At 36.0% G+C, this 9,402-nt stretch overlaps 1 pseudogene; it reads right to left on the bottom strand.

Annotated features, from left to right (window-relative positions):
- Window positions 1–560: 560 nt before the first annotated feature.
- LOC120521314 lies at window positions 561–8,951 on the bottom strand (annotated as a pseudogene).
- Between the last annotated feature and the right edge of the window lie 451 nt (window positions 8,952–9,402).

The following is a 9,402-nucleotide window of genomic DNA, read 5'->3' as shown; positions in this document are numbered from 1 at the left end:
GACCTTGAAGCTTGTGCTGTTATTGGGGACCCTTTGCAAACAACAACAAGGTCTGGGTAACAACTGTTATTTTCTTCGACGGATTGTTCTTTTCACAGATCACCACACATTTTTTAAAAATGTAGCCACAATAACCGCAAGCAATGAAGTACGCTTTCATTTTTTTGATTATAGCTAGCCTAAGAAGAATAATTTTAACAAAAAAATAATTTGTCATAAATGTTAAGCATTTTTAATTTTTTTATATGAAATATATTTAAAATGAAACATTTTCATTTACAGCTAGCCTACATGATACTTTGATAACCTTTTAATTTTTATTGTAACTATTATTTTGTATTGAATTACTCTATGTTATTGATTTTTTTTTTTTTTAAAAACCTCATATAGTAGATAACCAAAGTTTTTAAGCATGGTGGACTAAAGTCACCTCTGGGGGTCCTCCTGGATTGGGGGCCCTGAAGCGTAAGCTTCATTAGTTTCTTAGTTGATCCACCCTTGGCCTTTGGTCCACATCATTTTTTTAAGGTGTAATACCAAAGTTTTCAGTCATTCCATGTTTATTCTTTTATAAAGACTAATAGCACATTGCTGAGTTTTTCAATGAATTCTGTCAATTTTTCTTTGGAAAAATAAAATAGCTGAATCTTGACTGGGACGTTAATATAAAGTTGCTGTATAATGATTGAAGCAATTGTTTTACTTACCTTAACCATGTCCTCGTAAGTCAAAAATAGAATATCAAAATCATTGCTGCTGTTAAACCAACCTTTCACATGGTCGAACCATGAGCTGCAAAACACTGTGCAAGAAGAAAACCATTTTAATATCCTGGAATTATCAGCACAGAAACCCAAAACAAACCCAGATGATAATGTAATACGTAATATATGGGCAAAAAAGATTTAGTTATATGCTCAATTTAATTGTACAGATTTGTTTGAGTATATACCAATTTTATGTACAAATACAAATTAAACTTCACCATTCTTTACACATTCTTGTTAAAATAATTTATTGTATACCAGGAAAATGTTACCATCTAGGTGTATTGACATGTTTTTTTTTAACACTTTTATTATCATTTATATGAAAACAGTATACATCAAACATGATTCAGTAAATAAACCAAACACTCTAGAAGTTGGTAATAAAATCAAACATTCACAAAATTACAGATACATCACTTAAAGCACAACAGGATGGGTGATAAATGGAGTCTTTTGTTTCTGTGATTTCAAGTTCAACACACAGCAGTTTTTTTTTTTGTTTTTTTTTTTTTTTACTTGCTTGTTTGTTTTACAAATTTAATTTACTGATATACAATATGACAGCATTTTATCACAATGTACAATGTATGATATTATATATGATAGGTCATAGTTTTCACTCTAAATGTAAACATGTGTTATGCACAGGGTCTGTCAAGGTATGTAATAACCCACCAGGACAAGAGGGGGCACCGTGACTAACTTTGTCACCTCCTTCTCCCCCAGCATTGAGAAACTGCCCAATGAGGGTAACTGACTCTGCTCCTTCTGGTTCACCAACCATAAAGCCCCAGATTCCCAACAACAACAACAAATCGCCAGATAGAGCTCTGAGCAGACTGACCCTGACCTAAGGCTAGGAGTTGAATCTCAGAAAATGAAGAAGTTTTGCCAGGTATTTATATGAAATAATCTTGAGTTATTGTACAGAATATTCAGTGTACAAGTGACCCTCTATATGAATGTTTTAACACTAAAACTCATGCAGTGTTATTCAATGCATTTCACTGGTTCTTTAATTGCTTTATTCGCTTTACTTCACACTACTTTAAACTCTGTGTCAAAACAGTAGTGAAAACGGCCTTCCGATTTGTTAATCAGGTTGACTGAGACATTACATTAATAAAAAAGTCACATTTCTCTCTTTTTTTTTTTTTTTAACATTTTCTGCAAAAAACCAAATCAATTTAATTTCCAACAGATTCAAAGAGCAAGTCAATAAGCATTATGTTCATTACTATTTTTGAAACATATTTTAGAACATAATTGAAAAAGCACTGTACCTTCACCTGTGAGAAATTTATAAAAAAATTCATCAAAGCTGTTTTGGTTTTCCAGTGTTTTTGAATAATTATGAAAGTGATAAAATGACACTGCTACATCTTTTGGGTTTCTTGCCAAATATATAACCTAGAAGAAAAGAAAAAAATAAGTTAAACAGTTTGTGTTGGATGAAGTGTATACAGTATCTGAGTTTCACTGTATACATTTTCATGCCATGCTATCAATTGGTGTGTATGTCACTGAGGGTATCTTTGAAAATATTTCAATGTAGAGAGGAGTTAATTTTTCTGATTGGGACGAAAATATACAGTATGTGTGATTTGCATATACCATATGTGTTGGGTATAAAAATATTGCCATTAGAATAAAAGGGTGTTTTGCTTTAAGTTACCATTTTTTAACCTTTATTAAGACATTCCCAAAACTAAAGTAGAATAAAAGCTCTAATTTTCCTATTTTCCTCCCTTACCATAACCTATTGTGTATGGGGAAGGAGCGAAAGCTTTAGATTCGCCAAAAATTTCGATCTCTGGTTTTCAATGGACATTTTAGGGTCCCCTGATACCGAAAACATCAATATCTCAATGATGGGTGTGTGTGTATGTCTGTATATGTGTGTGTGACTGTGTGTCACAGTTTCTTGAGGACGGTCTGGACCTAAAACGGCTGGATAGAAAATTACCAAACTCGAAACTTAAGCTTGTTATGAGATGATGATGTCCTGATTAGTTTTTGAGCCAAATTGTGTAAGAGAAGGAGACACTCTAGAGCAGGAGTCCCCAACTCACAGTGGCTGCAGGTTTTCATTCTAACCCTTAATTAGTGACCCGTTTTTGCTGCTGCTGTTTTTGCTAATTAGCTACTTTTTTATTGACTCACTATAATTGTTAATTGTTTCCATTTTTCTTAATTAACAGTGAAATAATAATGAGATATAAACAAGCCAAGACATGGCCAGCTAAACTGTGCCCATCATACAATATTTGAAAATAAAGAAAGGTGGATGTCTCAGATCAGCAAAACATTTGTATCATGCTCTTAAAAAAGGAAATCAACAGTTTTGGTGTAAATATAATGAGAAGATCGGCAAGTAATGGTATTAAATAGCATGTTTACCAACAAGAACTGGCTTCTAATTAAGAAATTGGTTGGAGTGCCATAGTTTGGAGCTTGAGGCATCATCTTAGCTTGGTCTATTGACCTACTTCACATCTCATTTTTATTTGGTTGCCATTTAAGGACAGAAGAAGCAATGCAGAAGGCTGATGGTAAAAAAGGCAAATAAAATGAAGGGAAATTAATTCAATTAACAGCAGAAAGTGGTCACTGATAAAGAAAGTTGCAAGAAGAAAAACCTGTAGCCATTGTAAGCCCTCCAGGAGATGGAGATGGACATCCTGATTTAGGAATACAGTTAACGTAATTAGCCGTGTGATTTACAAGGATGTCTGTTAGAAAGTGGTGTTCAAACTGAGGCTGTCTTTTGACAGAGAGCAGGAGTGTATAGGGCTGTGGACTTCAGTCATTAAAAACAACCCATGAAGAGCTTGTGGTGAACGTCCTGCATTGTTTTGAGAGACATTGTTATATAGGATGAATTCTACATAATTAAGAACAAAAACAATTCTTTTTTATTTTTGTATCATTTTTAAACACTCTGTTAACATTGTTAACTTTGCATTATCTATTTATATCCTATGCACAAAAAATAGACTAATGTATTCCCATTTTAAGCACTTAGTAGAGCTCTGCTACGAGTGGTTCATTTCCTTAAACAGCAGAGATATTACTCATGTTATGCTTGACACAGCAGTTCAGACTGCTTTGGGCATCCCTTACACATGGATGACTCAAGTCGGTTCAAAACCTGATATTTTCCATTAAATTATGTTGAACATAGACCTCTCTCCTCTTAACTAGTAAGGAAGGTCTTAAGAAATATTACTGTCTATTTGAAAGATGTCTTTACTCAACGCTTTCTTCCAAGTTCAGGACAGATTGCAGTAAATGATTTCCTTGAAGCGTCTGAATGAATCCACATGCCTTTGCGATGGCTTTCCAAACTGAGAAGGATTGGTTCCCCACTTACATGTGGTACTGCGGAATAGCCTCCGTGGACCAGGAAAGTGAGACAACAAGTGGGTGAATGCTGCACCCCATTTTCAGATCTCTTCACATTAAGATTGAATTTAGGCCGATTAAGTCAGGAGTTTGCTTAATTAAAGCCCTGTATGAGACCGTGAACAGAAGTAGCTACCATACTTATTGCTTGATTTTATCATTCCCCAATGAAAATGATATTTCTGCTTTGTGAAAATTTTTTCTTTTTTTTTTTTACTGTACCTTTCCTCTTCCTTTCCTTAGGCCTTTTGGAACCAAGTAGTGAGGCAAATGAGAAACAAAACCCTAGGGGATGGTCTTTCATTGTAATTTAAACTCTCCATCTCTGCTTCAATCCAAGGAGCAACATCAACAGTTAATTTTCCATCAGGACCATTTACTTCATTCCCATAGTACATTAATGCCAGAATGTACTGAATCCATACTGTTCCTAAAAATAAAATACATAGATATTAAAATAGCACTTCTTCATTTAAGAATAGTAGTTTTATAGGGCGAGAGGCCTTTCATGTTGCCTGTTTTCTTGTATCATACTAAAATAATTTGGATGAGAGCAATGAGTTGTTACTAACCCATTCAGGTAAATGTCATATTGATTTATCATTTTTCAGTTTTACCTTTGCTCACAGAGGTTGAATTGTTAAAAACCGAAATGACAACAATACATTTGTATACATTATAACTTCTTTACCTGAAAATTTTGAAAAACAGCAATGTATTCTCAACCACGTCTACTGCATATCGACTAATTCTATCTTTTAACAAGCTTAGTTACTTTAATCATAAAGTTTGATCATGTAATTAAATTTGTTTATATAATGCATCTTATTTTTCTTTTCAGAAGTCAAACGTAGTAATTACAAGGTTTGTAGCAGAAATAAAAAGAATTTTACAGTTACAAAGAAATGCAGACAATATTAAAAGGCTGGCATGGTAACTGATATTGCCATCGGATACATAAATGAAGAATGTCTTCATTTAGCTCTGCTACATTTTCATAATTCAGTGTAAAAAAAAAATGGAAGATGTCTGCTGCCTGATATATTTTAGCAAGGAGGACATTCCTGGCATTCATACAAAACTTCAACATTCATATGCAGATATTTGCATGGGTGCACATCATGTGCTGTCAAAACAGGAGTAGTTGTCTTTAAATTAGGGAATACAGACATCAAAAGTGGTTGCTACAAACTGCCTGTATTGAAAGCAACAAAGTAAAACCGACATTGTCAAGAATCGGATAGGACAACTAGAAGCTGCAGCAGAGAATGGAATCGAGCCAAACAGTCCCTGGATAGTGGAAAGTCTGTGATTGCTGAATTCAGACGTGCTTAGTTTGACATATTCCTGGAATATCCTGGTGTTTGTAGTCTTTCTTCTTCATATACTCTCATCTATGTCACTAAGCTGAGGCTGAGCCAACCCCAGCTTGTGTTCATTTGGCTCATAGCTATTACCCCAACTCTCTTCTCTCTTGAGCAATAGCAATTGAGAATGTCTGTTGACAGTTTCTGTGTTCTTGTGGGTGACTCTTCTTCTCTACCTCCTCCTATGCCTATATAACTGAAGGCCTTGGTTAGGGAGTGGGCTTCAAAGCCCCTATAGCCATCCTTCACAGTTAGGCACTTGGCTCTCTACCCTGCTTGCTGGAATTCCCTGACCAGTCCCACATACTTGGTGAGTTTCTTTCAAAGGACTCTTCTCCGATATTCTTCCCATGAGACTGTTAGCTCCAACACCTCCATTTGCTTGGTGATGTATATATTGTCTGACACAAGATAGTGGCAGCAACATTCAGCTGTCCACCACTAACTGCCAGTCCCTGGCTGAAGCCAATGTGCCTGTAGATGTTTTGCTGTAATTTTTGGCTGCTGACATTCTCTAACAAAAGTGATAGTCCACTTACAGAGGTGGAAACACTTCGCTGCAATAATTCCTGCTCTGATAATTTTGCCGATGGCATTCAGGACTTGATCATGCTGTCATCTATACTGACTCTTGCCTAGTACTTGAAGCAACTAATGAGGATGTGTTCCAAGGGACCTTGCTTGAAGGGGACACATCCCCTGACACAGGGACTCTACTTTTCCCCATATGTGCATGATCAGTGTGTGACAGAACATTGTAGAGTGCCTGGATGAGGAATGCTATGCAGTGTGACTCAAAGTGTCATATTTCAGTCCAGGTCACCTTCCTCAAAACAGCATCGCTCTTACTTGTCCACACTTTGCTGTCTCATTGCAACTTCCCTACATGTTCTCTTCCTCAACTGTTTGTCTCACCTCTTGCTGTATTAACCTTGCTGTGTTCCTCCCTCCCTTGGTGGTTCTAAAGTGGGGAGTCTTGAAGAAACCTAGTCCATCTCAATCCCATGTCATTATGTCCACCAGCCTCTTGTGGTGTACTCTTGCCTCTGCCCTCCATTTCCTTCCTGTTTTCAATCTAATTCCAGCAGCTTTTCTTGCAACTTGACCGTGCAGCCAATTTTTGTTGAAGTACCTCCATCTAGTATATGTTGAAGTGGTTTACTCACACCAGCTTGCAGAGAAGCTGTATTTCAACTGAAGTGGTTTGTGGGTTTTTCTTTGCAGCTTGACAAATGATCCCGGCAGTTGTGGCTGAAACTTTAGTTGGTCTACCTGACTGTGGCCTGGTAACAACAGCACTCTAACTTTCCACATTTTTCCACTATCAGAGTCTCAACACTACTGACAGACATTTTCAGGTTTTCATATAACTTTGTATAGCCTATTACTGGGCTATACAAATCAACAACCGTTTTCAGTTTTTTTGCTTTCTCCATGACTTGGTATCCAGCAAAGTCAGTGCAGCTCTGCAGGAATTTAAATTGACTATTTATGCACCGACACTGATTACAATCAAAGATATTACAGGCATGGACACTCTGCCTTAGTAACCCTTTAATTTTAACCTGTATGAGTCAACTTGTGTGTGTATATTATCATTCAAAGAGTATGTAAACTGTGGAGAACTCCCAAATGGATGATTTCAGTAATCATTATTATTTAAAAAGGGCACACACAATTATGTGATAATAAATTGAATCGCTTGTTCAACACACTCTCTAATTAAAAGGAAAGCTTTGCATGATTACTTATATTTTCCAAACAAAGGCCAATATTTCACAGTATGCCAAGGCATGTAAACTTATGAGCATGACTGTAAATTAAGCAATGTTGTGGTCAGTCTATATGATGCACTAGTGAGACTGCATCTGAAGTATTGTACAAGAATGCTACAAGAAAAAGCATGCTTTCAAGATGCTACAAGAAAGGCATACCAACACTTGAAGCTGTGCAGAGGAGAGCAACCAGGTGTATCGTGAGGACATAAAGACATGCTGTACTCTGGACAGACTCCGAGAATTAAATCTGCTTAGTCTCAAAAAGAAGGCGTGTGGACTTCATCTGGGTTTTCAAAATTCTCAAAAAGCGCTGATAAAATAGGATCCAGCAAAAATTTTTCAACTTACGGGTGAGTCGCATATTCAAGGAAGCCAGAGGGAATTAAGGGGAAATGTATTTTTAACTGAAGCCAAAAAGTACATCTTTATGCAAAGAGTTGTGTGATTGTGGAGCAAACTAGTAAGAAATCTTATCTGCACCTTCAACCCCACAGAATTATGGGCTTAGTCTTTTGGGTTGTTAAGGGATAGATAAAAGTCCAACTTTTGAACAAAGGAGAAAACATGAAATCATTCTTTGTTACCCTCAACTCCGATAGTATGGATGTACTATTTGGACCAACACATGTTTGGGTTAGTAAAAAGATCTTGCATGAGGCTCAGAACTATTAGACTAATTAAGAGTATGGATAACTTTGCATCACTGTTTTGGCATGAGTGAAACTGGGTTCTATCACAAAGGGATCTTCATCCTTCAAGAGCACCAGTGACAAAGAGATTCTTTTAGAGAAGCAAACAAACATATGTAAAATTCAGTGATGCTGTAATGTCTCATTCATATGCTTATTGACTCATTAAGCAAATGGATGTTTAGAGGTGACATGATTCAAAGCGTTTAAAATTGTGAAGGGAATTAGTATGTTGGATTCCAGTCATTACTAAACAGTGAAGTCTTCAACAGGGGCACAGATGGAAATTTGTTAAGGGTACATATTTTGCAAACATTATAAAAGTTTTTTCCCACACAAAGAACCATACACCAAGTAGTGTGGTAGTGTAGGACTTTAAGGACATTCATATCTCCCTCAATGCTATTCTGGAGTAATTATGTAAATAGGATTACGAACTTGTTTTGGTGAACGGTCTGTTTTGTAAAACTGACATATTGTATGGTTGGAATAAAAACTAATTTGATTGTTTATTTTGGCACCAGCCTTGCATTTAGGAGACATTCTGTAGATCTACTTCTCCACATTATTACTATATTACCTACCTGCCATATTCTATCGGGTCCTGTCAACTCAATGTACAGAGAGCACAATATAGAAAATGGAATTGAATGTGAATCAAACAAGATATTCTTGTTCACATGCCTAGCTGAAATGAAAGTCTTTGAATTAAAATTCACAGCAATACAGCAGAATATTATTCCATACCAGATTTTGGATAAGTGACAGCCAAAATGTCAGTGTCCCTAATTTCAAAGTTTTCCAACTAGTCCAGGTATTCCTTTTCAGTGCACAGTGGAAATTAATTTAAATCCTTTGTATTGAAAAAGTTTAAAGTCTGGATTTCCTTTGTACTTTGTCTTGCTTAAGTCCCTGAAAATGAAACAAAATAGTACTAATGTTCTTAAACATTACGTTCTTAAATAAACAACAAAATGTCCTTAAATATATTTTATACATTTTAAAAAGTAATTGCTTTCATTGTGTACTCCTATATTTTGTAACACGTGCACAGTGTAGTAAGACCTGAACCGCGTGTAATAGACATAAAGTAGTGACAAGGATGTCATTCAGTTTTCATTTGCCTATTGGACTGCAGTAAGAACCCTTCTTCTGTGTAAACAAGAGGAAAACATTCCACTTCTATACACACACACACGAAACACCATGAACAGAAACTGTTGTTGAAGAGTAGTGTTACCTGCTGCTATCTGTAATGTAAATCTCTGGTAGGAGAATAGTTTCTTTTTAACATTGCATTATAACGTACTATGGATCCCCAGAGGTTTCTGTTGTCGAGGGATGCTGCTGACTCAAGTTTTTGTTTTCATCTCTTTCATTGCAGACAGATAGA

Source organism: Polypterus senegalus, unplaced genomic scaffold (assembly GCF_016835505.1).
Source record: "Polypterus senegalus isolate Bchr_013 unplaced genomic scaffold, ASM1683550v1 scaffold_696, whole genome shotgun sequence".
Classification (NCBI taxonomy): domain Eukaryota; kingdom Metazoa; phylum Chordata; class Cladistia; order Polypteriformes; family Polypteridae; genus Polypterus; species Polypterus senegalus.
The sequence above is the reverse complement of the archived record's forward strand: the minus strand, read 5'-3'. Positions and strand labels throughout refer to the sequence as shown.